Raw genomic sequence first — 9708 nt, 5'->3', positions numbered from 1 at the left:
ACCGCACTGTATCTAGGGCTTATCAACTCGCAGGTCATTATTAAACGCCAAAAAAAAGCAACGGTCCGAGTACCGAGCCCTGGGGCACTACAGAGAGAACAGGTTACTCTATTCATTCGGCATTCTTACACACACAAACTTTTTAAGAGTCGTAAGGTACGAGTCTATCCACCTCAGTAGACGATCATTGCCTAACACTTGCTTCCATTTATGCAGTACCTTGTGATGCAAAACCTTGTCAAACGCCTTCGCAAAATCGAAGACCTTGTCGACTTGACCACTGTTATCAATCACTGAACCAAAAGTGTGAACCGTGTGAAAAGGCTGTGTCAATGTCGAAAAGCCTCAAACGGACCCTTGTTGATAATCTACTAAGAAAGTTTCAGATTCTTGGAAAGTTGCGATGTCCTTAAACATGGAGTGTTCGAGAACCCTGCTACATGCATTCAACAATGACGCTCGTCTGTAATTGCAAACAGTCCTTTTCGCTCCACTTTTACATATACGGACAATATTGGCTACCTTCCAATCTTGGGGCACGGCACGCGTTTTTAAACTGCAATAGTAAATCACGTGAAGAGACTTCTCACCTTTGTAAAAAAGCGTTAGGAATGCCATCCGGGCCACTCGATTTTCTCGCGTATAATTGCAAAAGACCGCTAAAAATACCTTTTGTAGAGACCACGAAGTCACTGATTTCACAACTGCCATGATTAAATTAAGGCAACATAAAGTTATCAACAGTGAAGACAGAAGAAAAAAAAAATAATCTCACTTGCGATGCTCGCTTCATCGGAAAACGTCTGCCTGTTATGAAATAACTCCCTAATTATCAAACGTTTTTTTGTCAAATGAGCCCAAAACTGTTTTTAATTTTTTTTTGTTATTTTTACATCGTGAAAGTTAAGTAACAATATTTAATTGTGAGCACAAGGGTGCGTAGCTCAAGGCGAAAAGGGGGAAGTATAAATTATAAACTTGGTTGGAACCTTTCTACTCGGTTTATATTTCGTTATATATGTAAAATATCACGCGTTACCCATAGATTGGGCTTGTTACTTTTTGCCGGTCGCTCTGGAATAAACTTATTAACACATGTAAGGACGGCTTGCTTAAAAAAAGAGCCAAACCACTTCTAATGAATCCGGGTTCGCATTTTAAAACACAAGAAATCTGTCTAGAGCTACTTCCAAGAAGTCTACAATATCGATATCATTCGCCCTTTTGAAATTACAATAAGATTTCGTTTCAGGTTCATTGTGCACATCCTGAGGTGCAGATAGGTCACATACAACAATTACATGATCAGATATGCCATCCGCGAATGATAAGTCAAGAATACTTCTGGTAACGACCTCAGATAGAAACACGAGATCAAGCAAGGATTACCTACAATTTGACACACGCCTGGGGCCCTTGACCACTTGGCTTATATACTTACTGAAAACCATATCAACAAGGATCCTAGACTGTTTGCATATACCATTGGGCATCACGTAATTCCAATCTATATCTGGCAGATTAAAATCACCGGCCATTACTACACGTGCAAAAATTTTTGGTTACAGTTTGAAGAAACTCGAATAAACTCTGTAAGGCATCAATACTGGCCTGGGGACATCTGTATACACCGACACGCGGGCTTGACGTCACGGAGCTGCGGCGGCGCTGCGATCGCTCTAGAGCCGGGGGGTGTGGGCAAAAGCGCGCACGTTTCGCATGGGCGTCATAGCATTTCAGCATGTCGCGAAGCTGTGTTGCCGTTAATTGCACCGAAATGGACAAGAAAAGCAGTGGAGTGAGTTTCCACAAGTTCCCGGCAGACTCTGAAAGGCATATATGGTGGATAATATCCGTGGATCGAAAAGAATGGTCGCCTCGCGCGAACGACCGTTTGTGCGACAAACACTTTCTTGGAGGCAAGTGCGGATTCCATTTTAATCTCTGTCCCGAGGCTTGCTTATGTGCAGGGAAACCGTTGTCTGATCGAGATCACCCGGATTTTGTTCCCACGGTGTTCGCGCAAAACGCACCGGCCAAGCGCTCGTAGGAGGCTCGCTACGCACGTGCTACCAAGCAGAAGGGGATCTGCGACAGAACGGCAGAGTTGTAGGCGTTACCGAAAAAAAGTAACGAAATACGTCACTCGTTACTTGCAAATAAAAGGCACGCGTTACTGAGCTACGTTATCTAAAAATAAAAGGGACGCGTTACCGCTACCGATAAAAAGTAAGGCATGTTACTTCTGCGTTACTTTTTTAAATTATGATTTAACACATTTTACGGTTTTGACGATACAGGTCATATATCAAATTGGGGGGGGGGTTGTGTGTGTGTTTATACAGCCTAGAACTTGGTCTGCCTCACAGGGGCGACGAGTCTCCCAGCTGTAGATGAGAAATTTAGCCAGTGCGGTACAGCCGCTAGCCTGGGGTCTTTAACGTGCATCACGCAGTAGTGATACACGACCGCACGCCGGTACGATGCTCATCCAGATCGAAACGGGCAGGGGTGGGGCTCGAACCCAGGATCCCTGGGTTCTGCAGCGCGAGCTTTCGCTCCACGTGCTCCGAGCTGGTGTGCGCTAGACCACTCGGCCACCGATCCCCGTCATATATCAAGCAGAAGCTGAACATAATTACTTTATCTCTTTTTACGGTTTCACCTAAATACTTACGAGAAAAAGCGCAAAGAAAGCATGGCTTGACGCCTAATACACGGAAACAATTGAAGTGTAATTTCTTTAAGACTTGGGAAGTAGTAACGACTAACGTAACTACGTTACTTGAAATAGTAACATAAGTACGTTACCCGGTCACTGTGTCAAAAACGTAACGAGTAGGTTACTACGTTACTGAAAAAAAAACGCGTTCCTGGTAACGCCGTTACTTGTAACCTGTTACCGCCAAGACTGCAGAACGGACAAACCTTTACTGGTTGTAATGCCTTGTGGTCACGAGGGTATGAAAAATATCATAACTTGACTTGAAGACGCTGTGTGTATTTAATCAATTAATGAATACACACACTTCCGCAGACCCTCAGTCTGCTGATCCCGCCGGCAATGCGGAAACTGACTCGATGTAATCGTAGGCCTCGAGAGACTTGTAGGCCTGCACCATGTCGGGCGTGAACTGACTTGGCGAAAACTAAATAAACGACGACCTGAGCCGTCGACTTCCGTGGCAGCAACTTTACGTCGGAAGTCCAGCACCTAGGCCTTGTTTACGGCGTACGGATCCTCGTAGGCAACGCCGTCCACGCACAGTTTGTTTCGGTACCGCTACCGTTCAGGCTCGGGCAACGAGCTCAAATAGTCGGGCATAGCATACGACATACGTTATGCGGAAATACGACGCACAAATAAAGATACAAGCGTCCCTACAACGTCAACAACGAGCGCACGCCATAGCGCGCAATGGCGAAAACACGGAGAGCCGGGATGCTTTTGCCCACATAGCTACCGCGCATGCGCGGCCTTCCGGCCGTGTTGGTAAACAGAGCCGCTCCGCGTGTCGGTCTATACTGTTCCTACAAGAATGATTGGAAACCAAATCGTATAAAGGTCCAGATTATTTCACAGTCCTGGCCGTGCTCAATAGGCGTGCATGAAATGTTGTACCTAATCAAGAGAGCGACCCCGACCCCTCTTGAACCACAGTTCCTCCGGAATACTTTAAAACCATGAGCGAAAACATCATTATCAGGTGTTTGAATGTACAGCAAAGGTTCCGTTTTAACTGCCACATCATAATTGAATGTCGATAGAACACCTTCAAGCTCTACCACTTAAGAAGAGTAGTAAGTTAATTGGGCGAGTTGGTAAACGTTGAACATGGTTAAAATCGCGCACAAAGAGACGAGGACAAACGAGGAAGGAACACAGAACACAGCGCGCTTGTCTGTGTTCTGTGTTTCTTCCTCGTTTGTCTTCGTCTCTTTGTGCGCGATTATAACCATGTTCAACCTCTACCACTTCATTGGTTGCACTTCGAGCATTTAGGTTTAGGTACCTAAAGGGGCAATAGAATCTTCACCTTGCTTTGGCTTTGGCTTCAAAGCACTGCGCCGGTTGTCTAACTTCAATTGGCCTAAGAATGACCGGAAAAGGCAACCCTCCGGTCTCAAGTCGGAATAAACAAGTTTCTCGAAGTCCTCCTTGTTAACTAGCACGTGAAACGAAACATAATATTGTACCTAGCTGCCAGTTTAAAGCAAGAAAAGCTCTGGCGCCCTAGGGCACTAGACACAATTTCTGATAGTTTGTCGCTGGTGGTCTCTGAATGTAATCGAGAAACAAGAACAGCCCTCCTCCTAGGAGGCTTGGCCACCACACGCAACTTACTGGTTTTCGCCGAACCGACGGAAGCCTTGAGTCGTTGGCGTGGCATGACTTGTTGGAAGCTGTCTTCGTCTATAGCTGGGGGGACCGACCTCTTGGAGTTGTCGGCACCCGTGTATCCTCGCTGGTCCGAGAACGCTATCATGCCCACATCGACACCACTTGATCCGCGACAAATGCCGCGTAGGCCCCGACGCCGCTCGGCATTCAGAAGATATCTCGCCGCTCTGGGGTAACACACGGTGGGGAGTTCACCCTCCAGAAGATGTTCGGAGGCCTCAAAGACAGTGTGCCGAACTGTGGTCGCCGAAGAGAAAGAAGCATTGGGTTGCAGCGCTCTGAAGTACGATGGCGCAGGGTCACTCTACCGCGCTTGGGCCTGGCCAGGTTCTTGAGTAGCAAGTCATTTCCGAAGAAGTTCGCTGTTCCGCGCAAGCTGCATTCGCAGATATTCGTTCTCAACTCGTAAAGACCGCACCTCCTCGAACAGACCATCAACTTTGCAGCAGAGCTCTTGTACCAGCTCATGAAGACTACAGCTTTCCAACGGCGATTCCTTTGGTTGTCCATCGCTATCTTCAGCCGGCGTAGCAGACGGCGCGGTTCTTAGGATCGACGTCTCTTCGCTCCGACGTTTAGTGCATGAATCGCACTTGAATGCGCTAACACCTTTTGTCACAAGCGGGTCAAAATCAGCGTCAAGAACATTGACGCATTCACAATGGAAGCTCCGAGCGCACGCGCCGGAGAACACGATAAAGCGCTGCCGTGATATCGGTGCAGAGCAAATGCCGCACACGCCCATCATTCATGAGCGCCAGCAAAAGAATCAAGGGCGTGTGCGGTATTGACTCATTGGGAGTATGCTCCAAAACGAGCACTCACTTGGTGACAGTTGTAGCATTCATTACCCATAGAAAAGATTAATGTTTGTAGATAAATGTGAGGAAAACAATTTTGGAACGCTCGCAAGAAAATGTTTGTCAGTTAGGATTTATTAGAAAAATCTGAATTTCGAATTTATGATGGCAAAATAACAAGCATGAGAGACGGTATACATTATGAATAAATTCTGAGAGCAATCTTTTTGTGAACATCGGTGCTCCTGAGGAGAGGACACTTCAGTTTCTTTTAAAATATCATACTGATAAGAAAAGTGAATTAACCATTTATATCCTCCTCAGAACAATGGTTTATTATCATTCTAGATCACGACAAAATCCACCGTTTCTGTTTAAAGTTTGGAGCATACAATTGTCATTTTTTTTAGGGAGGAGGGGTTGTGCTTTTATAGCAGTGAAAGCTATGAGCCTGTGGATTTCACACGAGGGGGCAGGGGGGGAGGGGGCATTGCAGTTGGAGCTTCCTTGCTTCCAAGCGGCTAAATCCAAGAGATCAGTTATTTCTAGGTATAGACATTAAATGAAACCACACTTTGCTGAATTTGCCGTGAGACAGTATTGCCAATGCCAAATGTAGCTCGAGACATAACATTCGATACAGGTGAGTTCTTATGAATGGAGCGTACAGGCTATATGCTCCTCTGAGGATGACAGAAGAAAGGAAGAAAAAACCGTCCGTGCTGATCTGAAAAAGAACGGATACACGAGCACCTTCATCCAACGCGTTGCCCGTCGTCAAGCTCGAGGTCAAAGACAACAGCAACCACAAGCCTGTACGCAGCCACGCCCAACCTCGCGCATCTGCGTACCCTACATCAGAGGAACAAGCGAGGCGCTTGCACGCGTGCTAGCCAAAGAAGGAATCCGCGTAGCCCACAAGCCGATGTCCACGCTTGGATTACTCATGCCCCGTCCAAAAGATCGCCCTCCGAAAGAAAAAACGCAGGGCGTGGTTTATAAGATCCCCTGGGCAGATTGTCCAGCCACTTACATCGGCGAGACAAAGAATTTTAATGAAAGAATACGCCAACACAAAAACGACGTTCGCAAGCTCGACCACGAGCGCAGCGCAGTCGCCGAGCACTGCGAAGTCAAAGACCACCGGATTGACTTCGACAACACCAGCATTATCGACGCAGAAAGTAACAACCGACATAGGCTTTTCGTCGAGTCCTGGCATATTCAAACGACGCCAGGCAACATAAATAGGTGCCTCGGTGCTTTACCAACAGTGTATGTGAACGGGCTTCGCCATATTCATGAAAGAAGAAGATCGAGAAATGCGCCACATCCCTGAGAAAAGAAAAAGAAGATCGAAAAACGTCGCTCCTCAACGGCCACAGTCGCCCCTGACGAAGAACCGAGTCGGTTCGAAACGTAGGGCCCCTACATGTTTAGGAATTGGTTGGTTGCCATATTTTAATTATTGTATTCCCCAACCAGAGAGCTTTCTCTCAAATGTTTAGTTTCAAGCGTACAGGTTGTGTACGAATGTCTTTTTTTAAAAATTTTTACTACAAGAAAAATTTAGGACATTCACCTTAACCTACGAATTTCGGAGAATGGGGAATTAAAAAGAAAACAGCCATAAACTCCTAATTTTCAGCGAAAACTAAACGCGGAAAAGCATCTGTACAAGGCCACAATATTATAAGCGGACGAAAGTTCGGCCAAATTTTCGTACAAGGACGACAGCCGGCGCCAGGGTCTCTACTCTTGCGGGGGGGGGGGGGGGGGGGAGTTTGCTAGGTCACCCCAAGGTAAGTGAGCCACTCAAGTGTACAATGGCAAGTAGGTTTAGCAAACAAGTTATCATACACCGACATTTTGTTACGACTTCAATAAATCAAGGTATGCAAGCGAAGATGATTCTTTAATGTTATCTAATAATGGAACTTACAACTAATATATTTTCCTTTCTTTTGAAACAAATATAATGCTATGAAAGAGAGAGAGCCAGGCAGCTCAGTGTACTAGAGTAACTGTATAGAGTGTACAGGTTCGCAGTGCCTCTACTTGACTGCGATACTCGCGGAGCTGAATTTTGATGATGAATTGATTTTGCGAATTCATTTTGAGGTGAGAAAGAATGAAGTGATGTTATTTTGGAGAATTTGGAGAAAAGGAAGTTTGAACAATTGACCGGGTGTACAGCTGAAGACGCTTTTCTTAACGGGAAATTCTGCCAGTGCGATGACGAATCACCACAGTATATCGGTGCCTCATTCAGAGTGGGTTTGAAATTGCAATCTAACTTTTTGGTTGCCAGAGTCAAAACGGTACTGGTAAGATTGGTGGCTCTTAGCCCCCTTGTCGACGCTAGCGCCTTGCGTGGTCACGTACTAAGCTCTCCCATAGCGTTTCGTGAAAGTATCGTGACCGGTATCGTATTAAAAGACTCTCCTATAAACATTTACCTTCAGTGTTTTGTTAACATATAGGTTAAGTTATCGCAATGGCTAGTGACTAGTGCCAGAGAAGTGTTTAAACTTGTAACAACTCTTTGTTCACCCAAATGCGTGGTGGTGGCTTTTTCTGCTCGTTTGTTCTGCGTCGATTTTCTAAATAATTCTCGTGTTACAGCATCCGCAGGGCGTGACCTTCCTCAAGAAGTACATGTTGCAAGCGGTATGAAGCCAAATTTTATTGAATTCATTATAATCCTTTTTTTAATGAGCACAAAAATTCTGCACAAAAATATTTCCAGTGATAAAGTATAACACAACTCATGTTAGGAAGAAAGAAATAATTGTGTGGGCAAGACAGACAGAAATATCCAAAACTTCACTTGGCCCAAGTTTTGATATCCAACTCTCCATAGCAAATGCTATGCGTCATGCGAGTGCCAGCACTTGGAGCGCTGCACGGCACCTTTGGACAGTGTGTTCCATGGGTTTCTACACCCATCCGTAAAGTTGGACGTCAAACTCTCGGTGCCTGGTCAGCTCCGTAAATCACATTGGTTACCTAAGGAGGAAAGAGGCATAAGTGCTTATGCAGTTAAAGATTTTCAAACTAAATAATAGTGTTCTGATGCTGACTATTTATACCCCATATTTTAACGAATGTATGTCTCATGCGCAACCTTTCTTTAGTGAGTTTGAACAATGTAATGGATATTATTTCTACTCTTCCAGGAAAGGTCAACGTTGGATTGCACGGTCTGGGTCAGTATATCTTGTCATAGTGAGAAGATGGACTTCTACGACTTATTTCGAAAAATCTTCCGATAGCTTAAAATGAAGTGTGGTACCTTATGCATAAATTTCGGTCCCACATTTAGCTATTCTTCTTGTTTCGTAACAAATATTGCAAAATTACTAACAGAGGCTTAAAACTATCATTAAAAATTGTTTCTCATCTATGGCTCCAAATAGTTAGATTAGTTAAAGTTGATTAAGGTGCGGGTATGGACTTACCTCGATTATAAACATATTTTGTATAAAAGTAAAACAGCAAAAAATGCAATAAAGGAATTAACATTTCCAAACTATTGTTGAAAAGTATGCTTATGTTCTCATGTTTACCTGATCTAGGATTTTGCCTATTTTCAATTCACTCTTCTCGCACAACGGAAAAAGGTTGTAATTTTTAAGAGATTGACAAAACATAGTTTATTCTAAGAACTATGAAACATATATGGCTAATTGTTATACATTAGAATGCAGGCAATGCAATGCCCGTTAAAAGAAAAAGGTTTACACCAATATCGAAACAAATAGTCGAATTTACATGATGAACTCCGAACTTGTACGATTAGAAAAAACGTTTAATCATTAGCAGTTGTATTAAATCTTACGTAGTCTTTTTTTTATTCTAAATTTATAGTTTGCTTTATACTTATTGCTATCATTCCTGTAAGTTGAAGAGCTCTAGCTATACTGTCATTTTTTGGTCTGTCACAAAACCTCTTTTGTGGCGTCATGCCATTAGAGACGCTGTTGGATGCAGAGGTGCATGTCTTCCAGGAGCTTTTTGGCACAAAACCTTGGTTTGTCATAGAAGTTAGCTGCCTTCTTTGCACGTTTTATGGCATGAAGCAAACATAAAATGTCGACCCCGGCTAAGATCAGCCAAGGAAGGTAGAATGAATATCCAACGACCACGACAATATTGTACAGCTCAGAGGTGAAACGTTGCAGTAGGAGCTCAAGTCAATATATCCAACGTAATTCAGTCTTCATTGCTGCGGTGATAAAAAACAAGCAACAGAAACAATTATGTCGTGAAATTGTGGCTATTATTGAAGCGCTCCCAAGGTCAGCAGAACGCCGTGTTCGACAAGTGCCACCGTCACGCAAAGCATGCTTTTGATAGGACGCCAATTTGGGAGAATGCTCAAAACAAAATAAAAAATTGAGCTGTACTTCTTTGGCTATCCACAAGATGGTGGAACGTCTTTCTGCGTGTCAAATTCAAATTTTTACAGAGCGTCAAATCCATCGATTACGGGTGATTGATGGC

General features: G+C 44.2%; 1 pseudogene; it reads right to left on the bottom strand.

Annotated features, from left to right (window-relative positions):
* Positions 1 to 1157: 1157 nt before the first annotated feature.
* On the bottom strand, positions 1158 to 4487 carry LOC115313364 (annotated as a pseudogene).
* Between the last annotated feature and the right edge of the window lie 5221 nt (positions 4488 to 9708).

Source organism: Ixodes scapularis, unplaced genomic scaffold, assembly GCF_016920785.2.
Source record: "Ixodes scapularis isolate PalLabHiFi unplaced genomic scaffold, ASM1692078v2 PGA_scaffold4__175_contigs__length_147842914, whole genome shotgun sequence".
Lineage (NCBI taxonomy): Eukaryota > Metazoa > Arthropoda > Arachnida > Ixodida > Ixodidae > Ixodes > Ixodes scapularis.
The sequence above is the reverse complement of the archived record's forward strand: the minus strand, read 5'-3'. Positions and strand labels throughout refer to the sequence as shown.